This window comes from Bombina bombina, chromosome 4, assembly GCF_027579735.1.
Source record: "Bombina bombina isolate aBomBom1 chromosome 4, aBomBom1.pri, whole genome shotgun sequence".
Classification (NCBI taxonomy): domain Eukaryota; kingdom Metazoa; phylum Chordata; class Amphibia; order Anura; family Bombinatoridae; genus Bombina; species Bombina bombina.
In genome coordinates, this window is record NC_069502.1 from 481,971,312 (window position 1) to 481,998,859 (window position 27,548).

At 38.1% G+C, this 27,548-nt stretch overlaps 1 protein-coding gene across 1 annotated transcript in view; it reads right to left on the reverse strand.

Annotated features, from left to right (window-relative positions):
• The window catches only part of LOC128655445 (glutathione S-transferase-like), a 121,455-nt gene extending 115,234 nt beyond the window's left edge, over nucleotides 1-6,221 (reverse strand). The window contains exon 1 of the mRNA XM_053709067.1: nucleotides 6,094-6,221. The gene's annotated coding sequence lies outside the window, so the exon portion shown is untranslated. The remainder of the gene's footprint in view (nucleotides 1-6,093) is intronic.
• Between the last annotated feature and the right edge of the window lie 21,327 nt (nucleotides 6,222-27,548).

Here is a 27,548-nt window from a genome sequence, read left to right on the forward strand (position 1 = left end):
GGGGGCAGATTAGGGGTTAATAAATATAATATAGGTGTCTGCGATGTTAGGGGCAGCAGATTAGGGGTTCATAGCTATAATGTAGGTGGTGGTGGTGTCCGGTCGGCAGATTAGGGGTTAAATAATTTTATAATAGGGTTTGCGATGTGGGGGGGCCTCGGTTTAGGGGTTCATAGGTAGTTTATGGGTGTTAGTGTAATTTGTAGCACTGTAGTTAAGAGCTTTATGTTCCGGCGTTAGCCCATAAAACTCTTAACTACTGACTTTTTTATGCGGTAGGAGTCTTGGAGGTAGAGGCTGTACCGCTCACTTCTTTCAAGACTCGTAATACCGGCTTTAGGCAAATCCCATAGAAAAGATAGGATACGCAATTGACGTAAGGGGATTTGTGGTAGCCAAAAGTCGCGGAAGAAAAGTGAGCGGTACACCTGTAGCTGCCAAACTCGTAATACCAGTGGGCGTTAAAAAGCAGCGTTAGGACACCTTAACACTGCTTTTTAAGGCTAATGCAGAACTCTAAATCTAGGTGCAAGTAAGTTACTTGCTGTATTTTTATTTTATTTTTTGTTTTACACAATCTGTTTATTTTTAGGTTTACTTTGATTTAACATATTTGTTTTTACTAAAGGAGCACTGTTTGATATACCTTTAGGTTACATAACCTGTTATTGGGTGCCCAGTAAGTCAGGGCCCTACTTTTATATGTATCTATAGAAGCATAGATTTTGATGGCAGATAAGATCCATAGGCCAGCAAGTCTGCCCGATATTTCCTAAAAGTAGAAACTTATCTAGTTCATAGGATAGCTTTATGCTTATCCCAGGCATTCTTAAAGTCCCCCAACTTGTTTTTCATTACTACCTCTTGAGGAAGTTTATTCCATGAATCAATCACCCTTTTTGTAAAGAAATGCTTCTGCAAATTATTCCTGAATATACTACTCTTCAGCTTGAGATCGTGACCCATTGTTCTTGATTTTTCTATTTATGTAAAATACTCACAGCCTCATCTTAACTAAACCCATTAATATACTTGAAAGTTGCTATCATATAACCTCTTTCCCATCTCTTCTCTAAGCTATACATATTTAGGTCATTGAGACCTTGGGGGGTAGTTATCAAGCCGTCAACTTCAAATACGCTGGAATTCCTAAGGCGAGGCTGATTCGCCTTAGTTATCAAGCCCTAGATACCGGCAAAAGTAGAATTTTGTGACGTAAGCTTCGATCCGCCGGCCTCAGTCCGACACAGATCGATGCTTACGTCACTACAGATGTTCCGCGCAGTGCGGCACAATCTGACTACTTTTGCTAGTTATCAAAAAACTAGCAGGTACGCTCGGCACTTTTCGGGCCCAGCGTACCTGGTTCTCAATACGCCGCCCTGGAGGCGGGGGATCCCAAAGGAATCAATGGGAGTCTGACCATAGCGAAAGTTCATGTTCGCTGCTGCCAGACATCCCATTGATTCCTATGGGAGATGTCTACACCTAACACCCTAACATGTACCCCGAGTCTAAACACCCCTAATCTGCCCCCCCTACACCGCCGCAACTAAATAAAGTGTTTACCCCCTAAACCGCCGTTCCCGGAGCCCACCGCCACTATAATAAACTGATTAACCCCTAAATCGCCGCTCCCGGAGCCCACCGCAAGCTATAATAAATATGTTAACCCCTAAACCGCCGCTCCTGGTCCCCGCCGCAACTATAATATATGTATTAACCCCTAAACCGCCGCTCCCAGACCCCGCCGCCACCTACATGATACCTATTAACCCCTATCCTGCCCCCCTATACCGTCGCCACCTATAATAAAGTTATTAACCCCTATCCTGCCGATCCTGGACCTCGCTGCAACTAAATAAATAGTTTAACCCCTAAACCGCCGCTCCCGGACCCCGCCGCAACCTATATTAAACTTATTAACCCCTAATCTGCCCTCCCTACACCGTCGCCACCTATAATACATTTATTAACCCCTATCCTGCCCCCCACTACACTGCCGCCACTGTAATAAAACTTTTGTAATTTAGTTAGTTTATTTAATTGTATTTAATTGTAGTTATTTGTAGGTAATTTATTTAATTAATTTAATGATAGTGTAGTGTTAGGAATAATTGTAACTTAGGTTAGGATTTATTTTACAGGTAATTTTGTATTTCTTTTAGCTAGGTAGTTATTAAATAGTTAATAACTATTTAATAACTATTCTAACTAGCTAAAATAAATACAAAGTTACCTGTAAAATAAATATAAATCCTAAAATAGCTACAATGTAATTATTAATTATATTGTAGCTATCTTAGGGTTTATTTTACAGGTAAGTATTTAGTTTTAAATAGAAATAATTTATTAAAGTATAGTGTAGTGTTAGGTGTAATTGTAACTTAGGTTAGTTTTTATTTTACAGGTTAATTTCTCTTTATTTTAACTAGGTAGCTATTAAATAGTTATTAACTATTTAATAGCTATTGTCCCTAGTTAAAATAAATTGAAATTTGCCTGTAAAATAAAAATAAATCCTAAGATAGCTACAATATAATTATTATTTATATTGTAGCTATATTAGGGTTTATTTTAAAGGTAAGTATTTAGTTTTAAATAGGATTAATTTAGTTAATAAGAGAAATATTATTTAGATTTATTTAATTAATATTTAAGTTAGGGGGGTGTTAGGGTTAGTGTTAGACTTAGGTTTAGGGGTTAATAATTTTATTACAGTGGCGGCGGTGTAGGGGGGGCAGGATAGGGGTTAATAAATTTATTATAGGTGGCGACGGTGTAGGGGGAGCAGATTAGGGGTTAATAAATTTAATATAGGTTGCGGCGGGGTCCGGGAGCGGCGGTTTAGGGGTTAAACTATTTATTTAGTTGCGGCGAGGTCCGGGATCCGCAGGATAGGGGTTAATAACTTTATTATAGAGGGCAGCGGTATGGGGGGGGGGGGGCAGGATAGGGGTTACTAGGTATAATGTAGGTGGCAGCGGGGTCCGGGAGCGGCGGTTTAGGGGTTAATACATTTATAAGAGTTGCAGCGGGGTCTAGGAGCGGCGGTTTAGGGGTTAATAACTTTATTGAGTTGCGGGGGGCTCCGGGGGCGCCGGTATAGGGGGTAGAACAGTGTAGTTAGTGTGGGTGTTTAGTGACAGGCTAGCAATAAAGCTGTAAAAAAGCCAAAGAGCAGCGAGATCGGATGAGTGATAACTATCACAGTCCGCTGCTCATCGCCCCGTACTTGGTGCGCGGCTTTTTGACAGCTTTATTGATAACTTAGGCAAACGTATTCAGGTCCGCGGCGGCGACGGTAGGCGAGCTTAGGCGGGCGTATTGAACCGGCGAAGGCAGGTAAAGTAGACGGCTTGATAACTACCCCCATGGCCTCCAGATCTGCACAAAATACTCAAGATGAGGCCTAACTAATGATCTGGAAAGTGGCATAAGAACCTTACCATTTCTTCTGCAAATACCTCTACCAAAACTATCAAGCATTCTGCTGGCCTTACTCACTGCAATACAATAGTGTTTACTAAATTTAAAATCATCTGAAATAATAATCCCTAAATCCCGTTCCTCAATTGTAACATTCAGTAAAGTATCATTGAGTCTCTAATATTCATTTAGGGAAGAAAAATGCAAATGTTAAATTTTACATTTCGCAGTGCTAAACTTTAGATCCCACTCATTTGTCCAATCCTCTAATAGTTGTATATCACTTCTCATTTTGTCTACTCCCTGGAACATCTACTCTATTTAAATGTTTGTATCATCTGGAAACGGACATACTTTTCCCTTATAGTCTAGATACACATTTTTTTTCCTTATAGCCTCTGAGTTTTTTTTTTTACTTCAAATCTAAAAAGAAAAATCTACATAGCACAAAACTGTAACCGTGAATTAAATTTACAGTTTTTCATTATGTGGCTATTTGTTTATTTATTTGCTACTTCAGTGCAAATTTCGTTATGTGGATATTTTTTTGTTTATTTATTTACTACTTCAGTGTAAATGAAGTGTCTAATGAGGATACATACTGTGCAGGAAATGCAGCATGATGTGAAACATTTAAATAAACTACTCTTTTATAATACAAGGGTAAGCACAACCCTTCTTTTTTGTGTGTAAGGGGCAGATAGAAAACCAACATGTGACTGGGGACACGCATGATCCGCATGTACCCTCATAAAACCATGTGAGTAAGTACAAAAGTAATATTTCTATGCAAACTTCCTTTTTTGTCTCAATTTACTTCTATTATTTAATTTGCTTCCTTCTCTTGTTATCTTTTGCTGAAAGGTTTAACTAGGTGAGCTCAGGAGCAGCAAAGAACCTAGGTTGGTTCTAGCTGCTGATTGGTGGCTGCATATATATATACAGTATACTGATTGTCATTGGCTCACCCATGTGTTCAATTAGGAACCAGTAGTGCATTGCTGCTCCTTCAACAAATTATACCAAGAAAATGAAGCAAATTTGATAATAGAAGCAAACTGGAAAGTTGTTTAAAATTGTATGTTCTACCTAAATCATGAAAGAAAATATTTGGGTTTCACGTCCCTTTAAATTTGAAAATGTTATATTTTTTCTACTAATCACAACGCTGAAGTGTATCTTGTAGGATCCAAAACCCTAACCCTGCTTTATGATACCCTGGTTTATTAGTGCATGGCCTTGTTTACATCTGAATAGACACAGCGAATGAAGAAATCTAAAACAATATTGTAAACATGCTAATACACTATATTTTAGTATATGTTATGGGCTAGATACAAATTAGGGAGCAGGATACTGTAATTATTTTTTCCCAGTCTGCCTTCCCTGTCTTGTAACTCCTGTATAGCTCAGCATAATCTGTTGGTGCAATACAAAATCAGATAATAGCAATAATACTAATAATGCAACAATAAAAATAGCATTCCCCAAAGTATTGTAGCTATTAATTATTAATTAAACAAGCACCTAATAGTCAGAAAGTTAACTTTTGTTTATCTGAGTGTCGGTGAACTAAAAGGTAACCACCAGTTACCTTCGATTATTGATTGCAATAAAGGCACACAAAGTAACAAACACCTCCAAAGAGTCCTTAAAGGGATAAGAGCCCCAAAACAATATTTTATGATTCAGATAAAGCATGCAATTTAAAAAAAAAAAAAAAACTTTATAATTTACTCCTATTATCAAATTTTCTTCGTTCTCTTGGTATTTTTTTTTAGAAGCAGGAACATGAGCTCAGGAGCGTGCACGTGTCTAGAGCTTTTTTGCAAGAGCACTAGATAGCAGCACTATTTCCTGTCATGTAGTGCTCCAGACACCTACCTAGGTATCTCTTCAACAAAGAATACCACTGGAATGAAGCAAATTTGAAAATAGGGGGCCGAATCATCAGGCTCGCCAGAAACAGCAGTTATGAAGCAGTGATCTAATTACCTCTGCTCCATAACTGGTCCGTCTGCTCTGAGGCTGCGGTCATCAATCCACCCGATCCTATACAATCAGGCTGATTGACACTCCCTGTTAGCGGCCGATTGGCTGCGAATCTGCAGTGGGTGGCATTGCACAAGTAGTTCACAAAACTGCTGGTGCAATGATAAATGCCGACAGGGTATGCTGCCAGCATTTATCGATGTGGGGCGGACATGATACCCTACATTGCATCATGTCCGCTCGCACTATAATAAATCGGCCCCTAGAAGTAAATTGGAAACATTTTAAAATCGTATCCTATGTCTAAATCACAAAATACATTGTTTGGGTTTTACATCCCTTTAAGTTAGTACACCAGTTCATAAAACAATATTTTATAGAAAGTTTATATAAAAAAGGCGAAATTGGAAGCAGCTGCCACACCCAGGATGACAACACGTGGTTGTTCTCATTTTATACGTAATGTGGACAACAAGCAACAAATTGTTCACTTAACTAACTTTGCAAAATACAGCGTATTCTCTTCTATCAGTAGAAACAAGCATGAGACAAGATTAAACATAAGAATTACATATCTCTGGTATAAAACACCAGTGCCTAATGTCATTCTGGAGTAATTTTAACCCCTGGCAAGCAACAATTTGTATTCAAATATATGTGCATTATAATTACCCTAAATCCAGAGAATTGGGTAAAAATGAGTAGAATCAGCGAGTTCTTCCTTTTGCTGAGTGGGAACTGCAAATGGTTTCAGTACAGATACAGTGACAACTTTGTGTTCATCACATGGATAAGGCATGGTTAAATTCACCAATGAGAACGAGGGACAGGTGCATGTCAGAACGTGCTTGATCACTGTGAAAATCATTGTTGCATCACTGATTCACCTTAAATCTTGTATAACCAGTTTGCTCTTTATAAATATTATATATTAAAGGGACTGGAAACCCCAAATTTTTCTTTCATGATTTGGATAGAAAAAACACGTTGTACATTGGCAAGAGCACTAGATGGCAGCACTATTTCCTGTCATGTAGTGCTTCAGGCATGTGCTAGCTATCTCTTCAACAAAAAATAACAATAGAACAAAGCATATCTGATAATAGAAGTACATTGGAAACTTTTTTTAAAATAATATTCTCTTTCTGAACAATGAAAGAAAATTTTTGAGTTTCATGTCCCTTTAATTGTGGCTGTACATATGTGATACTCTTAGTCAAGTGAGTAAAATGCCAGTTCTCTGTGTGTGTGTTGCTGGCACACATGAGTTCATTCTTATCTGTCAATGTGGTATAGCAGCCAAGGAGGTTGAAATTGCTGATCTGTATGTGTTACTGGCAGCTAAAAGGGGGTAAAATCACAGTTGTGTGTGTTTTACTGGCAACCAACAATATTCACTGCTTGTGTGTGGGAGTCATATCACTACTCTGTATACATTACTGGCCCCCAGTGGTGGTCCAGTAATGTCTGATTGTGTCAGTATAAAAGGGCTAAGGTCTAGGCTACGAGTTGGGTAGGGACCAGTGAATGGTTTGAAGTGTCTGTTCTTTTTGCACTCTAACAACAGCTCTGTACAGCATTGTTTCTAAATTGCAGTCCTCAAGTGCCCCCAACAGACCAGGTTTTCATTATAGCTGAACCAGTGCCCAGGTGAAATAATCAGCTTATGGGTAAGAGCAAGTTAGTAACCATGGTGTTACTGTCCAGCTGATTAGTTTGCCTGTGCTGCTGTGCACTGGTTCAGCTATAATGAAAACCTGGCCTGGTGGGGGTACCTGAGGACCACAGTTGAGAAACACTGCTGTACATGACACAAACATTTCAACCACACCTCATCAGGTGTGTCTTTGGCAGTAATATTTTCTTAGCACAGCATTTTGGTTGTTGGACAATAACTGTATTAACCCATGTTTATTATAAACACATATTCATATTTGGCAATAACACACAGATAACAGAACATTTTGGTGGTCAAATTTCAACTGATGGAGGATTACACCTGCATTCATATGGTTGCAACAAAATAACGTATTCATTATTATGGGCTCATTGCCTCTCTCTGAAAGAATGTGTTGCAGTGGAATGGAGTACATGGAGTATTGTGATTCTGGGAGAAGAGCCAAGGGTGGAGTCTGGGAAAAGCGCAATAGCACATTTAATCCCATACACATAATAAAAACGGTTTTTAATTAATGTTTACATTTTTTTATTGAAAGATGGGTCGTATCCAGGGGCGGAACTAGGGTTGCCACCTATCCGGGAATGACCCGGACAGTTTGGGTTTCCATTTACAGTTTGGGTTTCCATTTGTGTCATGGTTTGAAGCTGCAAATGTCAGGGTTTTGTGGGAAACAACCACAGCTAAAATGGTGACATTATACATTTGCAGAAAAAAGAGAGATACAATACCACACTCCTTGTAAAAACTGGATACTTTATTCAAAAAAGGTTTAAAATTAGCGTAACAAAGAACAGTGACAGCATGCTACAAATGTTAGGGGAGAGCGCAGCACACAGGCTTACGCGTTTCGGCAGATTGCCGTAATCATAGCCTTATACATTTGCAACATACTGTAATGCCTACAGTTGTGTATAGTGTATGTGTGTGGTAGTGTGTCTGTGTGTGTAAGTGCCATTTATATGAGAGAGTGTGTGTCTGCGTTTGTCAGTGTCTTTCTGTGTGTGAAAGAGTGGGTGTATTTGTGTGTCTGTAAGAGAGAGTATGTGTTTGTGTGTGAGCCTATGTGTCTTTGTGTGTGTGTGTGACAGAGTATGTGTGTGAGTGTATATGCGACAGTGTGAGTGTGAGCATGTTATAGTATTTGTATGAGATATAAAGTGTGAATATCCATGTGCAAGTTTGTGTTTATGTGTTGTTATTATTATTATTAAATTACGGCCTGAACTAAAAGGTACCAACCCTAGGTGGAACTACTATTGGTGCAGCAGGTGCAGTGGCACCAGGGCCACGTGCTGGGGAGGGCCCATAGCAGCCAGTCTATACATAGGCGAGTGCAGAATGTGTAAAATCATAATGCAGGGGAGCTTTTAATTAGTGCAGGTTGCAGGTCCATCTATTTATCCTCAAAATCATTATACAGAGCAGAATGTATATTATTACTATTACTTACTACTGTGTTTCCTTTGAGGTGATCCAAAGAAAATTTGGCACCAGGGCCCTCTGTTGAGTAGGTCGCTACTGGTCATATCTATGTGTGTTGTGAAGCAGAGGCGCAGGAGCACACCCTGCTATTTTTAATGGAGCAGACAGAATGAATTCTGATGGGCTATACCACCTGTTAGAAATAAAAATAAATAGCCTGTAAGTACAAATGGCTGGTGTGCTTAGCACATAAGCAGCACATAAGCAGTCATAAGGAGACTCACAAAAATAGGTTACATTTGTGGTGGAAGAGGGACACATAATATGCTTAAAATGCAGTGTTAAATCCTTGTTTGTCTATTCTATATAACGAAACCAATAGTAGAGTAATGATGCAATCATGCTGTGCCAATAGCCACATGTCCTCTTCTGCCCGCTTGGATCAAGGCTTCAGCCGGAGGATGGATGTCTTCAGCCCCCCGCTTGGGCTTGGATCAAGACATCGGAGCCAGGATGGATCGGTGTGATACCCAGTGTGGTGAAGATAAGGTAGGAAGATCTTCAGGGGCTTAGTGTTAGGTTTATTTAAAGGGACAGTAAACCTTTAACTTTAGTTCCCAATAAATTAAAATATACAAGTTATTATATTGATTAATTTTACTATGCAGGGCAAAAGTGCAGTGGAAGTGTTTAAATAAGTATTTTATACTTACCCAAAAACGCATCTTCTGTCCGCCTACGAGTTTGATTATTTTTTTCAATATTTACTGTCATAGCCCCTGCAGCCAACAGCAGAGCGAACGTCCGTCTTCTGCAATTTTGACAGCGCGCATTCCCTCTCCACGTGCGCATGCGCATTACACTCAGTCTGCAGCCGTATACACTGAATCTCAATGCTTCATCGTGCATTGAGATACTGTGTATCTGAATGAGCGGTGAGTCACTCCTATTGACGAATGAGCAACTAAATAAATAGAAAGTAATGTTTTATTAAAGACTTATTTTTGAAAATTAAAAATGTTATTTCATATTACATAATGCTAATGATAGTTTAATGATAATGCTAATCATGGTTGAACTGCGCATGCGTAATAGAAGTGTAAATACACGCTCCGGATCCAAAAATGGGCGTATTGAAGGTAATGATTGACGTAACGGCAGCGCTGTCAATGAAAAACAAACATATCTGTGGCTGCATGGGCGGAAAGTGGATATTGAAAGAGGTAATTATTTGAACTGGTTTTAAAACGCTTCCATAGCACTTATACTCTGCAAACTGAGTTCAATTGTTACAATATTAATGTTAATTATTATATATATTAATAGAGGGGTTAAGATTTACAGTCCCTTTAAGGGGGGTTTGGGTTAGATTAGGGGTATGTGGGTGGTGGGTTGTAATGTTGGTGGGGGGTATTGTATGTTTTTTTTCCAGGCAAAAGAGCTGAATTCTTTGGGGCATGCCCCGCAAATGGCCCTTTTAAGGGCTGGTAAGGTAAAAGAGCTTTTCTATTTTAATTTTAGAATAGGGTAGGGCATTTTTTTATTTTGGGGGGCTTTGTTATTTTATTAGGGGGCTTAGAGTAGGTGTAATTAGTTTAAAATTGTTGTAATATTTTTCAAATGTTTGTACTTTAGTTAGTTTATTTCATTGTATTTATTTGTAGGTATTGTATTTAATTAATTTATTGATAGTGTAGTGTTAGGTTTAATTGTAGATAATTGTAGGTATTTTATTTAATTAATTTATTGATAGTGTAGTGTTAGGTTTAATTGTAACTTTGGTTAGGATTTATTTTCCAGGTAATTTTGTAATTATTTTAACTAGGTAGCTATTAAATAGTTATTAACTATTTAATAGCTATTGTACCTGGTTAAAATAATTACAAAGTTGCCTGTAAAATAAATATTAATCCTAAAATAGCTACAATATAATTATAATTTATATTGTAGCTATATTAGGGTTTATTTTACAGGTAAGTATTTAGCTTTAAATAGGAATAATTTATTTAATAAGAGTTAATTTATTTTGTTAGATTTAAATTATATTTAACTTAGGGGGGTGTTAGGGTTAGACTTAGCTTTAGGGGTTAATACATTTATTATAGTAGCGGTGAGGTCCGGTCGGCAGATTAGAGGTTAATAAGTGTAGGAAGGTGTCGGCGACATTGAGGGGGGCAGATTAGGGGTTAATAAATATAATATAGGGGTCGGCGATGTTAGGGGCAGCAGATTAGGGGTACATAAGTATAACGTAGGTGGCGGCGGTGTGCGGTCGGCAGATTAGGGGTTAAAAAAAAATATTATAGTGGCGGCGATGTGGGGGGACCTCGGTTTAGGGGTACATAGGTAGTTTATGGGTGTTAGTGTACTTTAGAGCACAGTAGTTAAGAGCTTTATGAACCGGCGTTAGCCCAAAAAGCTCTTAAAGGGCCACTGTAAGTAAATATTTTCTATGCCTGTTACTAACTAACTACCCCAAATACGCTTTTTATCAATAGCATTTCATTAACATATCTCTACCGTATATCAGAAATCTTGTCTGCAAATTTAATTGTTTTCCAAACCCACTCCGTGGGTATCCTTTGCTCTGTACCAATCCGTTTACAATACCTAGGTTTCAAAATGGCGCTTTAAACACAAACGGCTAGATTTAGAGTTTGGCGGTAGCCGTCAAAACCAGCGTTAGGGGGTCCTAACGCTGGTTTTTACCGCCCGCTGGTATTTGGAGTCAGTCATTAAAGGGTCTAACGCTCACTTTGCAGCCGTGACTTTTCCATACCGCAGATCCCCCTACGCCAATTGCGTATCCTATCTTTTCAATGGGATCTTTCTAACGCCGGTATTTAGAGTCGTGGCTGAAGTGAGCGTTAGAAATCTAACGACAAAACTCCAGCCACAGAAAAAAAACAGGAGTTAAAGGGCCACTAAACACAACTTTTTGTCTTTAATGATTCTGAAAGAGCTAGCAATTTTAAGCAGCTTTCTAATTTACTCCTATTATCAATTCTTCTTCGTTCTCTTGCTATCTTTATTTAAAAAGCAGGAATGTGATGCATAGGAGCCGGCCCATTTTTGGTTGAGAACCGGGGTTATGCTTGCTTATTGGTTGGTAAATGTTAGCTTCCAATAAGCAAGCGCTATCCATGGTGTTGAACCGAAAATGGGCTGGCTGCTAAGATTTACATTCATGATTTTCAAATAAAGATAGCAAGAGAATGAAGAACAATTGATAATAGGAGTAAATTAGAAAGTTGCTTTAAAATTGCATGCTATATCTGAATCATGAAAGAAAAAATTTGGGCTCAGTGTACCTTTAAGGCCAAAAACTTTCAGATTATGTGGGAATACCACAGGCTAAATCAAGTGGATCATTGGGAACAAATTAAAAGGGAAACATTTTTGTCATCATAGGAAAATGGTGCAAAACCAACTCTTTTTTATTGAGTTCAAAACTATTCCAACCAATAAAAAAACTTGCAAGTTACATAGTGGAGGACAGACAGTTTGGGATTAGAGAGGAAAAAGCAAAAATACAAGCTGAAACATTGTGCTACTTATAGAGATGTTGATAGCCGGGGTCAAATATTTTCTCCAGTGGTTCTCACGGCTAGATTTAGAGTTCGGCGGTAGCCGTCAAAACCAGCGTTAGAGGCTCCTAACGCTGGTTTTGGGCTACCGCTGGTATTTAGAGTCAGTGATTAAAGGGTCTAACGCTCACTTTACAGCCGCGACTTTTCCATACCGCAGATCCCCCTACGCCATTTGCGTAGCCTATCTTTTCAATGGGATCTTCCTAACGCCGGTATTTAGAGTCGTTTCTGCAGTGAGCGTTAGAGCTCTAACGACAAGATTCCAGCCGCCTGAAAATAGCAGGAGTTAAGAGCTTTCTGGCTAACGCCGGTTTATAAAGCTCTTAACTACTGTACCCTAAAGTACACTAACACCCATAAACTACCTATGTACCCCTAAACCGAGGTCCCCCCACATCGCCGCCACTCGATTAAAAATTTTAACCCCTAATCTGCCGACCGCCACCTACGTTATACTTATGTACCCCTAATCTGCTGCCCCTAACACCGCCGACCCCTGTATTATATCTATTAACCCCTAACTTGCCCCCCACAACGTCGCCGCAAGCTACTTAAAATAATTAACCCCTAATCTTCCGACCGCAAATCGCCGCCACCTACGTTATCCCTATGTACCCCTAATCTTCTGCCCCTAACATCGCCGACCCCTATGTTATATTTATTAACCCCTAATCTGCCCCCCACAACGTCGCCGACACCTGCCTACACTTATTAACCCCTAATCTGCCGAGCGGACCTGAGCGCTACTATAATAAAGTTATTAACCCCTAATCCGCCTCACTAACCCTATCATAAATAGTATTAACCCCTAATCTGCCCTCCCTAACATCGCCGACACCTACCTTCAATTATTAACCCCTAATCTGCCGACCGGAGCTCACCGCTATTCTAATAAATGTATTAACCCCTAAAGCTAAGTCTAACCCTAACACTAACACCCCCCTAAGTTAAATATAATTTTTATCTAACAAAATAAATTAACTCTTATTAAATAAATGATTCCTATTTAAAGCTAAATACTTACCTGTAAAATAAATCATAATATAGCTACAATATAAATTACATTTATATTATAGCTATTTTAGGATTAATATTTATTTTACAGGTAACTTTGTATTTATTTTAACCAGGTACAATAGCTATTAAATAGTTAAGAACTATTTAATAGTTACCTAGTTAAAATAATTACAAATTTACCTGTAAAATAAATCCTAACCTAAGATATAATTAAACCTAACACTACCCTATCAATAAAATAATTAAATAAACTACCTACAATTACCTACAATTAACCTAACACTACACTATCAATAAATTAATTAAACACAATTGCTACAAATAAATACAATTAAATAAACTATCTAAAGTACAAAAAATAAAAAAGAACTAAGTTACAGAAAATAAAAAAATATTTACAAACATAAGAAAAATATTACAACAATTTTAAACTAATTACACCTACTCTAAGCCCCCTAATAAAATAACAAAGACCCCCAAAATAAAAAATTCCTTACCCTATTCTAAATTTAAAAAGTTACAAGCTCTTTTACCTTACCAGCCCTGAACAGGGCCCTTTGCGGGGCATGCCCCAAGAATTTCAGCTCTTTTGCCTGTAAAAAAAAACATACAATACCCCCCCCCCAACATTACAACCCACCACCCACATACCCCTAATCTAACCCAAACCCCCCTTAAATAAACCTAACACTAAGCCCCTGATGATCTTCCTACCTTGTCTTCACCATGCCAGGTTCACCGATCCGTCCTGGCTCCAAGATCTTCATCCAACCCAAGCAGGGGCTAGACATCCACTGAAGAAGTCCAGAAGAGGGTCCAAAGTCTTCCTCCTATCCGGCAAGAAGAGGACATCCGGACCGGCAAACATCTTCTCCAAGCGGCATCTTCTATGTTCTTCCATCCGATGACGACCGGCTCCATCTTGAAGACCTCCAGCGCGGATCCATCCTCTTCTTCCGACGACTAGACGACGAATGACGGTTCCTTTAAGGGACGTCATCCAAGATGGCGTCCCTCGAATTCCGATTGGCTGATAGGATTCTATCAGCCAATCGGAATTAAGGTAGGAATTTTCTGATTGGCTGATGGAATCAGCCAATCAGAATCAAGATCAATCCGATTGGCTGATCCAATCAGCCAATCAGATTGAGCTCGCATTCTATTGGCTGTTCCGATCAGCCAATAGAATGCGAGCTCAATCTGATTGGCTGATTGGATCAGCCAATCGGATTGATCTTGATTCTGATTGGCTGATTCCATCAGCCAATCAGAAAATTCCTACCTTAATTCCGATTGGCTGATAGAATCCTATCAGCCAATCGGAATTCGAGGGACGCCATCTTGGATGACGTCCCTTAAAGGAACCGTCATTCGTCGTCTAGTCGTCGGAAGAAGAGGATGGATCCGCGCTGGAGGTCTTCAAGATGGAGCCGGTCGTCATCGGATGGAAGAACATAGAAGATGCCGCTTGGAGAAGATGTTTGCCGGTCCGGATGTCCTCTTCTTGCCGGATAGGAGGAAGACTTTGGACCCTCTTCTGGACTTCTTCAGTGGATGTCTAGCCCCTGCTTGGGTTGGATGAAGATCTTGGAGCCAGGACGGATCGGTGAACCTGGCATGGTGAAGACAAGGTAGGAAGATCATCAGGGGCTTAGTGTTAGGTTTATTTAAGGGGGGTTTGGGTTAGATTAGGGGTATGTGGGTGGTGGGTTGTAATGTTGGGGGGGGGGTATTGTATGTTTTTTTTTACAGGCAAAAGAGCTGAAATTCTTGGGGCATGCCCCGCAAAGGGCCCTGTTCAGGGCTGGTAAGGTAAAAGAGCTTGTAACTTTTTAAATTTAGAATAGGGTAAGGAATTTTTTATTTTGGGGGTCTTTGTTATTTTATTAGGGGGCTTAGAGTAGGTGTAATTAGTTTAAAATTGTTGTAATATTTTTCTTATGTTTGTAAATATTTTTTTATTTTCTGTAACTTAGTTCTTTTTTATTTTTTGTACTTTAGATAGTTTATTTAATTGTATTTATTTGTAGCAATTGTGTTTAATTAATTTATTGATAGTGTAGTGTTAGGTTAATTGTAGGTAATTGTAGGTAGTTTATTTAATTATTTTATTGATAGGGTAGTGTTAGGTTTAATTATATCTTAGGTTAGGATTTATTTTACAGGTAAATTTGTAATTATTTTAACTAGGTAACTATTAAATAGTTCTTAACTATTTAATAGCTATTGTACCTGGTTAAAATAAATACAAAGTTACCTGTAAAATAAATATTAATCCTAAAATAGCTATAATATAAATGTAATTTATATTGTAGCTATATTATGATTTATTTTACAGGTAAGTATTTAGCTTTAAATAGGAATCATTTATTTAATAAGAGTTAATTTATTTCGTTAGATAAAAAATTATATTTAACTTAGGGGGGTGTTAGTGTTAGGGTTAGACTTAGCTTTAGGGGTTAATACATTTATTAGAATAGCGGTGAGCTCCGGTCGGCAGATTAGGGGTTAATAATTGAAGGTAGGTGTCGGCGATGTTAGGGAGGGCAGATTAGGGGTTAATACTATTTATGATAGGGTTAGTGAGGCGGATTAGGGGTTAATAACTTTATTATAGTAGCGCTCAGGTCCGGTCGGCAGATTAGGGGTTAATAAGTGTAGGTAGGTGTCGGCGACGTTGTGGGGGGCAGATTAGGGGTTAATAAATATAACATAGGGGTCGGCGATGTTAGGGCAGCAGATTAGGGGTACATAAGGATAACGTAGGTGGCGGCGGTTTACGGAGCGGCAGATTAGGGGTTAAAAGTGTAATGCAGGGGTCAGCGATAGCGGGGGCGGCAGAATAGGGGTTAATAAGTGTAAGGTTAGGGGTGTTTAGACTCGGGGTACATGTTAGAGTGTTAAGTGCAGACGTAGGAAGGGTTACCGCATAGCAAACAATGGGGCTGCGTTAGGAGCTGAACGCTGCTTTTTTCCAGGTGTTAGGTTTTTTTTCAGCTCAAACAGCCCCATTGTTTCCTATGGGAGAATCGTGCACGAGCACGTTTTTGAGGCCGGCCGCGTCCGTAAGCAACTCTGGTATCGAGAGTTGCATTTGCGGTAAAAATGCTCTACGCTCCTTTTTTGGAGCCTAACGCAGCATTTGTTTGAACTCTCGATACCAGAGTTAAATTTATGGTGCGGCCAGAAAAAAACCCGCGGAGCGTTAACAGCCCTTTTACCGCCGAACTCTAAATCTAGGCCTCAGTGTTTTAGTATTACATACCGTAAAGTTTTGTTTTTGCAAGTGCATGATACTCTTTCAAATACGTGATAGAAAATAATATTATTGAGAAAATATACAAAACAATAATCCCACTAAAAACTCCAGGCTGGGCCAACAACGGAGCGAGATGGTTGCCAAAGTCTAATGCTCCGCTAGTGCTTGTTAGGAGTGGAAAACAGCTCTTTTATCAAGCTGATACGGCTCCACAGCCTAACAGCAGAGGTGGGAGATGACCCGCAATAAGCAGGAGTTTTAACACCTCCAAGAATGCACCCTAACTCCCGGAGCGACATCATCTACCAGCTAGGGCGTCACCGACATCAGCCAAGCCATCAATCCAATGATAACTCACCCCGCAGCTCCAAAAACGAAAAGCAGGTGAGATCGCAACCCGGAGTGATCCGCCAGGCCATACCACGTGGCTGGAGCTCGGCGGGCGGCTGTCAGGACAACAAATAAAAAGTGTGCCATCCAGTAGCTTCGGGTAAGCAATATAAAGGAAGGACGGGAAACACCACTAACGTTATCTCCACACAAACGAGACAGAAAAGCACACTGCCTATCAGCTCCTTCACTTTAAGCATGTTTCCAAGCTCTACCTGATAGTATCAAATTGGAAAATTCAGGTGGCGCTTAAAAAAGCTGTGGGTTCAATACTAATACAGGCCTAGATTTAGAGTTCGGCGGTAGCCGTGAAAACCAGCGTTAGAGGCTCCTAACGCTTGTTTTTACCGCCCTCCGGTATTTAGAGTTTAGTTATCGACACTCAAAAATCTCCCAACGCACAAATCTCTACCAACAGCTCAGACCCAGTAGTTAACATCTACCGACAAAATAAACATCCACGAATCACAAAACAAATATTACACAAAGTACACTTACACTCATACAAACACTACACTATATTTATTTTTCAGATTTAATATTTTTTCTTCAAAATAGAAAGGATCAAAGTTGCGAGATCTCGGGTGTTAGAAAAAAACCAACACAAATCCATTTTGCCATTGACTTACATTGACACACGGGAAAACACACTCATATAGCTTCATATAACTAATAATATTATCACAAACATACACTCATTGATGCATACAAACAATATACACCACATTACATACACAAACAAGTTATTTATTACAAAATGAACACGATTTAGCTACTTTTTCACACAAGCTCATGACGTCACTCACTTTACGCTCAAAACCAGTCTTGGATTTTATTTACACACAAATTTTGATCCTCCATTAACTTTTATGGGGAAGACGTGCTCATGCACGCCACAGACAGATTTCCCTAACGCACGCAAAAAGCGTAGACAAAAAAAACTCCAAATACCAGCGCTAGAAATCGGAAAAAAAAACATGCTTTTCTGCGTTAGACCCAGCTATGACAAATAGATCAAGAAATGCCTATTTCCCTATGGTGGACTTATGGATTTTACTTATTGAATATTCACAACAACATTAAATTGTTTCATACTTTTACATTACATCAACTACAAATCAACATCACTAGTAACAAACATTTTTAAAAAAAAAATCACATTTAAACGGACACAAAAATAATTACAACATTTCAGGATTCACAAACAGTACACAATGGGAAACACCTCTCATTTACCTTTATTATTGCATTTAATTTATTCAACTCATATGCTTGCAGCAACAGCATATCTACATAGGCTTAACACATGATCAGTCATGGATGCACATACATTACTTTTATCATTCACTCATACATGTGCATTCAAATGATGGGGGGAAAACACATTACATTCTCTCTAGGAATCACAAAACAGAACATATGGATTTTACTGTACTTTTAACATCATGATTCCATCACAATAAACCATTAGGAATTACGTACAAGAGGAACATCATTACACCAGATTACAGATGTCACTTTATGGGAAGGAACAACAATGCCAGACCGCTATATAGAAGTCAGCATATGTGGGACACAATCACAATATATACGTATATGTACATAACACGCATCACCCATCACGCAACCACAAAGCACACATTTATATTTTATTCAGCACACAATAACAATGTAGCAACAACACAATGAGGATTTCAGAACTACATAAGCAGGTTAATAATATGATGACGTCATTAGAAGATTCAACCATACACATTACAGATTCACGACTGTACCGCCCCTTTCCGAAATTTACCACTCAATACTACAATACTACATATACGTAAACAACAGTTTGGAACAGCATTATTAGGGCGATTTGAATGGGACAATTAATAAATATTGTCAGCTCGCAAACCACTTATATATATAATACTACAAATGACAGCCGGAAGTTCTTCAGTATTAGTGCCATTTGAATGGGACGCATACAATATTGACATCTCGGCAATCACTTATATATACAATACTACAGATGACAGCCGGAAGCTCTTCAGTATTAGTGCCATTTTAATGGGACGCATACAATATTGACATCTCGGCAATCACTTATATACAATACTACAGATGACAGCCGGAAGTTCTTCCGTATTAGTGCGATTTGAATGGGACGCATACAATATTGACATCTCGGCAATCACTTATATATACAATACTACAGATGACAGCCAGAAGTTCTTCAGTATTAGTGCCATTTTAATGGGACGCATACAATATTTACATCTCGGCAATCACTTATATATACAATACTACAGATGACAGCCGGAAGTTATTCAGTATTAGTGCGATTTGAATGGGACGCATACAATATTGACATCTCGGCAATCACTTATATATACAATACTACAGATGACAGCCGGAAGTTCTTCAGTATTAGTGCCATTTTAATGGGACGCATACAATATTGACATCTCGGCAATCACTTATATATACAATACTACAGATGACAGCCGGAAGTTCTTCAGTATTAGTGCCATTTTAATGGGACGCATACAATATTTTCATCTGGGCAATCACTTATATACACAATACTACAGATGACAGCCGGAAGTTCAGAATTATTATGCAGATTTTAATGGGACGCGTACAATATTGACATCTCGGCAATCACTTATATATACAATACTACAGATGGCAGATGTTACTTTATCGTTTACAAACAATATTGCAGCAACATTGATCGATCACATTCGATGCACATTATACACAACTATGCACTTTCATTCATGTTAGCCTGGACGTGTGCTTTTTGCTATAAGATATGATCAAACATTACATGCACTGTATGTGTGATATTTGACACTTTCACATTGAGATTCATTGGGGGAAAACAACATTTCAGCAAACACCTAAAAAAATGCCCACTTTGAAAGCATTTGCGCCGTTCACATACAAACAAGTGAATACAAATAGCAATCATTACAAACTCACTACCATTGGACTAATTGTACTATAAATCCCCCAAACAACATGGCCAAAGCATCCATGGTAATCCACATCAGATCAATTCGCATACCTTGTTACTCCTTGCTCTGCTGTTTGGAAATATGGATGATGATGACATGGTAGACGCTGCTGGTGCTGCTATTGGCGAACTAGCTGTTGATAGAATCAGGCAGCCTCGGCGGCTCCGAGTGAGACGAAGGGCTCGTCTGGTTCGAGGTCCTCGTGTCTACAGGGTGAGACCCACCTTGGAAAACATGAGCGACTTTGAGGTTTATGATAAGTATCGGCTCAATCGCGAACAGCTCATTGACCTTTACGATCTTCTTAAACCTCATTTGGAGCCACGTATAAGAATAAGGACTGCTGTTCCCGGCATGAGTAAGATGCTAAGTTGTCTATACGTCCTGGCCTCCGGGAGTTTTCAATCCGGAGAAATGTACATGCATGGCCTGGCTCAAGGTACATTCTCTGTGGTGTTTGATAACTTTCTGGACGCCATGGTACGTATCAGTAAGCATTACATAGGATTCCCACAGAATGATGGTGATTGGAGGCGCCTGAAGCGGGAATTCTTTGATATTGCTGAATTGCCCAATGTCTTGGGAGCCATTGATTGTAGCCACATTGCGCTGCGTGCTCCAATTGATGACTTGCCCTTCAGAAATCGCAAACATTTTCATAGCCTCAACGTGCAGTATGTTTGTGACGCACGGATGAGGATTATGCATGTGTGTGCAAATTTTGGAGGGGCTTGTCATGATGCCCGCATCCTCTCTCTGTCCACCCTGTGGTGGCAGTTTGAGGAAAGACAAATGCCCCCTGGTTATCTCGTTGTTGAGTATTTGTGCACAACATGGTTAATTAGTTAGACAATTGCCACTGTAGTCTTAAAATGTTAGCGTAATGTTCAGCTATAGGATGCAATTTAACCATTTATTTATATTTCCGCAAATGTCTACTTTTAGTTCAATGCAGATATGTAGCATGTCTTACCTTAAATGCTCAGATAGAGAATGCAATGTAACCATTTAGTTGGTATGTTACACAAGGTCTGGTTTAGGAGAAATACGCATATGTAGCATGTCTTAGCTGAAATGGGAAGATAGCAGCAAATGCAATTTAACCATGTCATTGTCTCTTTCCGCTAATGTCTACTTTTAGTTCAATGCAGATATGTAGCATGTCTTACCTTAAATGCTCAGATAGAGAATGCAATGTAACCATTTAGTTGGTATGTTACACAAGGTCTGGTTTAGGAGAAATACGCATATGTAGCATGTCTTAGCTGAAATGGGAAGATAGCAGCAAATGCAATTTAACCATGTCATTGTCTCTTTCCGCTAATGTCTACTTTTAGTTCAATGCAGATATGTAGCATGTCTTACCTTAAATGCTCAGATAGAGAATGCAATGTAACCATTTAGTTGGTATGTTACACAAGGTCTGGTTTAGGAGAAATACGCATATGTAGCATGTCTTAGCTGAAATGGGAAGATAGCAGCAAATGCAATTTAACCATGTCATTGTCTCTTTCCGCTAATGTCTACTTTTAGTTCAATGCAGATATGTAGCATGGCTTACCTTAAATGCTCAGATAGAGAATGCAATGTAACCATTTAGTTGGTATGTTACACAAGGTCTGGTTTAGGAGAAATATGCATATGTAGCATGTCTTAGCTGAAATGGGAAGATAGAGAATAATATTGAACTAGATTATTCTTTTAAAAAATAAACATTTGTTAGTGGATTATCGTGTACACAAACATTTTTGGGAATCAAAATACAATTTTGAGGATTCAGTTTGAATTATGTTCTGTTCATAATTTATAGGTGATTCTGGTTGCATGAGCCGGCCTTGGCTTATTACTCCCTTACGTAGCCCTACTGATGTGGCTCAGGAGCGCTACAATAGGGCGCATAAGAGAACCAGGGCTGTGGTTGAAAGAATGTTCGGGCTCCTGAAAATGAGGTCAATGTCAGAGCAGACATCATCAACCGCCACTTTAGACGGTAAATAATAGAAGTTAGATTGGAGTATTGTCAATAGATGTGAACTCTAGGGAAATGACAAGTAGAGAATTGTGCAAACATGTTAGGATTGTTCATCAAATGCTAAATATGTGTTTCATTTATTAATATAGGTGATGCTCTGGTCATTGGGTCCTGTAGCGAGTCTTTGCCACCTGGTTTTTAAAGAGAACATCAGCTGGTAAGTATAAATGTATGGACTGTTGCTGGCATGAATTGTACACAAATACATCATATGGCATACATTTTCAAAACTAGTATTTAGTTTACACATTACTTAAAATGTAAATACTCAGAAAGGGATCCTCTAGCATAACTATCCTCTAGCATGACTATGGTTCAAAGTCACACATTAGAGGTTCGTTCTGCTCAATATGACTCATCTTCACACTTGATTGATAGAACATAACACAAGATGCTACACATGCTTATTAAAGGGCCATGATACCCACATTTTTTCTTTCATGATTTAGAAAGAGAATGCATTTTTAAACATCTTTCTAATTTACTTCTATTATCTAATTTGTTTTATTCTCTTGATATTCTTTGCTGAAAAGCATATCTAGATATGCTCAGTAGCTGCTGATTCGTTGCTGCACATAGAAGTCTCATGTGATTGGCTCACCCATGTGCATTGCTTTTTATTCAAATAAGGATATCTCAAAAATGAAGCAAAATAAATAATAGAAATAAATTGTAATGTTGTTTAAATTTGTATTTTCTATCTGAATCATGAAAGAAAGATTTTGGGTTTAGAGGCCCTTTAAGCTAGTGACAGAAATTGATTCAGAAATGGGGGGTGGGAGAGGGGTACAGAACTGATTCACACACTTGTAGTAATAATTTTTTTAAAACCTTTTATGCCATTAGGGAGATGACTTCATGTAAAGACTGAAAGGGAAGAATTCGAAGAATGACAGTGAAGAATTCCCAGACTGACAGTGGAAAAAGACAAGATTGAAATTGAAGAATACCAATGGGATCATGTCTGGCATTATCTTTCAAATCTGCTGACCTTGAAAACCATACAAAGACATGTTCACATGGTAAGTGCCAACTATTTGATAGAATAAGGCTGTGGAGGCATCCTATTGGAGACACTTAGATTATTTTTAAATTTTTAGATGGTATTTCACAGTCCTCTATTTTTGAAATGATGAATAAGACACCTATTGAAGATCACCTGTTTTCTCCAGAATTGACTTTCAAAGACCATACATTATCCAGGTTGGTTTACCAATGCATGCTAGTTAAGAATCACAGGAAGAATGTAGAATATTTGTAGCTTACATACATTAGTCATACTTTGTTCATAATTTGATATTTAGGTATCACAATCAGACACTTAGATTATTTTTAAATTTTTAGATGGTATTTCACAGTCCTCTATTTTTGAAATGATGAATAAGACACCTATTGAAGATCACCTGTTTTCTCCAGAATTGACTTTCAAAGACCATGCATTATCCAGGTTGGTTTACCAATGCATGCTAGTTAAGAATCACAGGAAGAATGTAGAATATTTGTAGCTTACATACATTAGTCATACTTTGTTCATAATTAGATATTTATGTATCACAATCAGACACTTCGATTATTTTTAAATTTTTAGATGGTATTTCACAGTCCTCTATTTTTTAAATGATGAATAAGACACCTATTGAAGATCACCTGTTTTCTCCAGAATTGACTTCAAAGACCATGCATTATCCAGGTTGGTTTACCAATGCATGCTAGTTAAGAATCACAGGAAGAATGTAGAATATTTGTAGCTTACATACATTAGTCATACTTTGTTCATAATTACAGTGGGGCAAAAAAGTATTTAGTCAGCCACCAATTGTGCAAGTTCTCCCACTTAAGAAGATGAGAGAGGCCTGTAATTTTCATCATAGGTATACCTCAACTATGAGAGACAAAATGTGGAAACAAATCCAGACAATCACATTGTCTGATTTGGAAATATTTTTTTTTTACATATTATGGTAGAAAATAAGTATTTGGTGAATATCAAAAGTTCATCTCAATACTTTGTTAAATATTCTTTGTTGGCAATGACAGAGGTCAAACGTTTTCTGTAAGTCTTCACAAGGTTGTCACACACTGTTGCTGGTATGTTGGCCCATTCCTGCATGCAGATCTCCTCTAGAGCAGTGCTGTTTTGGAGCTGTTGCTGGGCAACACAGACTTTCAACTCTCTCTAAAGGTCTTCTATGGGGTTGAGATCTGAAGACTGGCTAGGCCACTCCAGGACCTTGAAATGCTTCTTACGAAGCCACTCCTTAGTTGCCCGGGTGGTGTGTTTGGGATCATTGTCATGCTGAAAGACCCAGCCACGATTCATCTTCAATGCCCTTGCTGATGGAAGGAGGTTTGCACTCAAAATCTCACGATACATGGCCCCATTCATTCTTTCATGTACACGGATCAGTCGTCCTGTTCCCTTTGCAGAGAATCAGCCCCAATGCATGATGTTGCCACCCCCATGCTTCACAGTAGGTATGGTGTTCTTTGGTTGCAACTCAGCATTCTCTCTCCTCCAAACACGACGAGTTGTGTTTCTACCAAACAGTTCTACTTTGGTTTCATCTGATCAGATGACATTCTCCCAATCCGCATCTGGATCATCCAAATGCTCTAGCATACTTCAGACGGGCCCGGACATGTACTGGCTTAAGCAGGGGGACACGTCTGGTACTGCAGGATCTGAGTCCCTGGTGGCATAGTGTGTTACTGATGGTAGCCTTTGTTACGTTGGTCCCAGCTCTCTGCAGGTCATTCACTAGGTCCCCCCGTGTGGTTCTGGGATGTTTGCTCACTGTTCTTGTGATCATTTTGACCCCACGGGGTGAGATCTTGCGTGGAGCATCAGACAGAGGGAGATTATCAGTGGTCTTGTATGTCTTCCATTTTCTAATTATTGCTCCCACAGTTGATTTCTTCACACCAAGCTGCTTGCCTATTGCAGATGCAGTCTTCCCAGCCTGGTGCAGGTCTACAATTTTGTTTCTGGTGTCCTTCGACAGCTCTTTGATCTTCACCATAGTGGAGTTTGGAGTGTGACTGTTTGAGGTTGTGGACAGGTGTCTTTTATACTGATAACAAGTTCAAACAGGTGCCATTAATACAGGTAATGAGTGGAGGACCGAGGAGCCTCTTAAAGAAGAAGATACAGGTCTGTGAGAGCCAGAAATCTTGCTTGTTTGTAGGTGACCAAATACTTATTTTCCACCATAATATGCAAATAAATTCTTTCCAAATCAGACAATGTGATTGTCTGGATTTGTTTCCACATTTTGTATCTTATAGTTGAGGTATACCTATGATGAAAATTACAGGCCTCTCTCATCTTCTTAAGTGGGAGAACTTGCACAATTGGTGGCTGACTAAATACTTTTTTGCCCCACTGTAGATATTTATGTATCACAATCAGACACTTAGATTATTTTTAAATTTTTAGATGGTATTTCACAGTCCTCTATTTTTGAAATGATGAATAAGACACCTATTGAAGATCACCTGTTTTCTCCAGAATTGACTTTCAAAGACCATGCATTATCCAGGTTGGTTTACCAATGCATGCTAGTTAAGAATCACAGGAAGAATGTAGAATATTTGTAGCTTACATACATTAGTCATACTTTGTTCATAATTAGATATTTATGTATCACAATCAGACACTTAGATTATTTTAAATTTTTTAGATGGTATTTCACAGTCCTCTATTTTTGAAATGATGAATAAGACACCTATTGAAGATCACCTGTTTTCTCCAGAATTGACTTTCAAAGACCATGCAATATCCAGGTTGGTTTACCAATGCATGCTAGTTAAGAATCACAGGAAGAATGTAGAATATTTGTAGCTTACATACATTAGTCATACTTTGTTCATAATTAGATATTTATGTATCACAATCAGACACTTAGATTATTTTTAAATTTTTAGATGGTATTTCACAGTCCTCTATTTTTGAAATGATGAATAAGACACCTATTGAAGATCACTTGTTTTCTCCAGAATTGACTTTCAAAGACCATGCATTATCCAGGTTGGTTTACCAATGCATGCTAGTTAAGAATCACAGGAAGAATGTAGAATATTTGTAGCTTACATACATTAGTCATACTTTGTTCATAATTAGATATTTAGGTATCACAATCAGACAAAGGAATACATATTATAGTTGATATAGAGGTATTTGAATGGACATTAAATATTACATTTATGTTCAGCATACATATATGTATTTTTGATTATTTAAATGTGATATACATTATTATGTATAATTAGAAATGCTGATATTTAAATGTAATTTTTATTACACAATATAATGGTGTATGTTTTTTTTGTTTTTTAATCCAATAATTTAAGTCATAAATATCTTTATAAAATGTTGCACAAAGTTAGAGCATAGACACAAGATGATTGTAAATGTATTTTATGAATATTTTACAACGTGTGTATTAACTTTGTAAAATATTTTTTATTTTTTTCAGATTTTCATCTGATGACTTCCAGGAATTTTCTTTCTTTTTTTTTTTTTGTTAAAAGAATTTTTTTTTTTTTTATAAATGGTAATAATCAACATTTTATTATTAAATACCCTCTTTTGAACAGATTATAATAAATATCCATATAATCTGTCAATAAAAAACAATTTGACTCCCATGACTGGTAGTTGTCTATTTGACAAGCACATGCATAAGATCAAATTAGGCATCATGTATAGCATTAATTTTAGAAAATCCACTGATTCAGAGAATATTAAAGTCAACTATCTTTTTTAAATTAATTGGGGAGTGAAATCCATCGATGCTTTTATTGTGTACTTTTTAAATGTTAATTTGTAAAAATATTTTCGGATATGTAGTCAGAATTTGCGCATACACGTTAACATGGGTTTGCTGTAAGTGGCATTGCTTTACACATGTTGGTCAAATGACGGATGCATAATTCCGCTTGGAATCATTGCGCAATGATCCCGAAAATTAGAATTGCGCATACACGTTAACATGGGTTTGCTGTAAGTGGCATTGCTTTACACATGTTGGTCAAATGACGGATGCGTAATTCCGCTTGGAATCATTGCGCAATGATCCCGAAAATTAGAATTGGGCATACACGTTAACATGGGTTTGCTGTAAGTGGCATTGCTTTACACATGTTGGTCAAATGACGGATGCGTAATTCCGCTTGGAATCATTGCGCAATGATCCCGAAAATTAGAATTGCGCATACACGTTAACATGGGTTTGCTGTAAGTGGCATTGCTTTACACATGTTGGTCAAATGACGGATGCGTAATTCCACTTGGAATCATTGCGCAATGATCCCGAAAATTAGAATTGCGCATACACGTTAACATGGGTTTGCTGTAAGTGGCATTGCTTTACACATGTTGGTCAAAATGAAATGTGAATTGTTATATATGTGAAGAATACAGTATTCTTATTTTCAATATTATACATAATAAAAAAAGACTAGCAGAATCAAAATAAATAATAACATATGTCCATCAATTGATGAGAATGAAATAACACAAAAAATTAATTAAAGCTACAGTAAACAACACAACTGATTGAAAATAAGAGTACAGGATATATTTATGATGAATTTAATTGAGGAAACAATTAACTCATGGGACTACCAAAAGATTAATAGTTTTTAATTGATTTGGTAATAATGTAAAGATTTTAAACATGGCATGATTTGTATTAATGATATCCAATCCTCATTTAATATATTACAGATC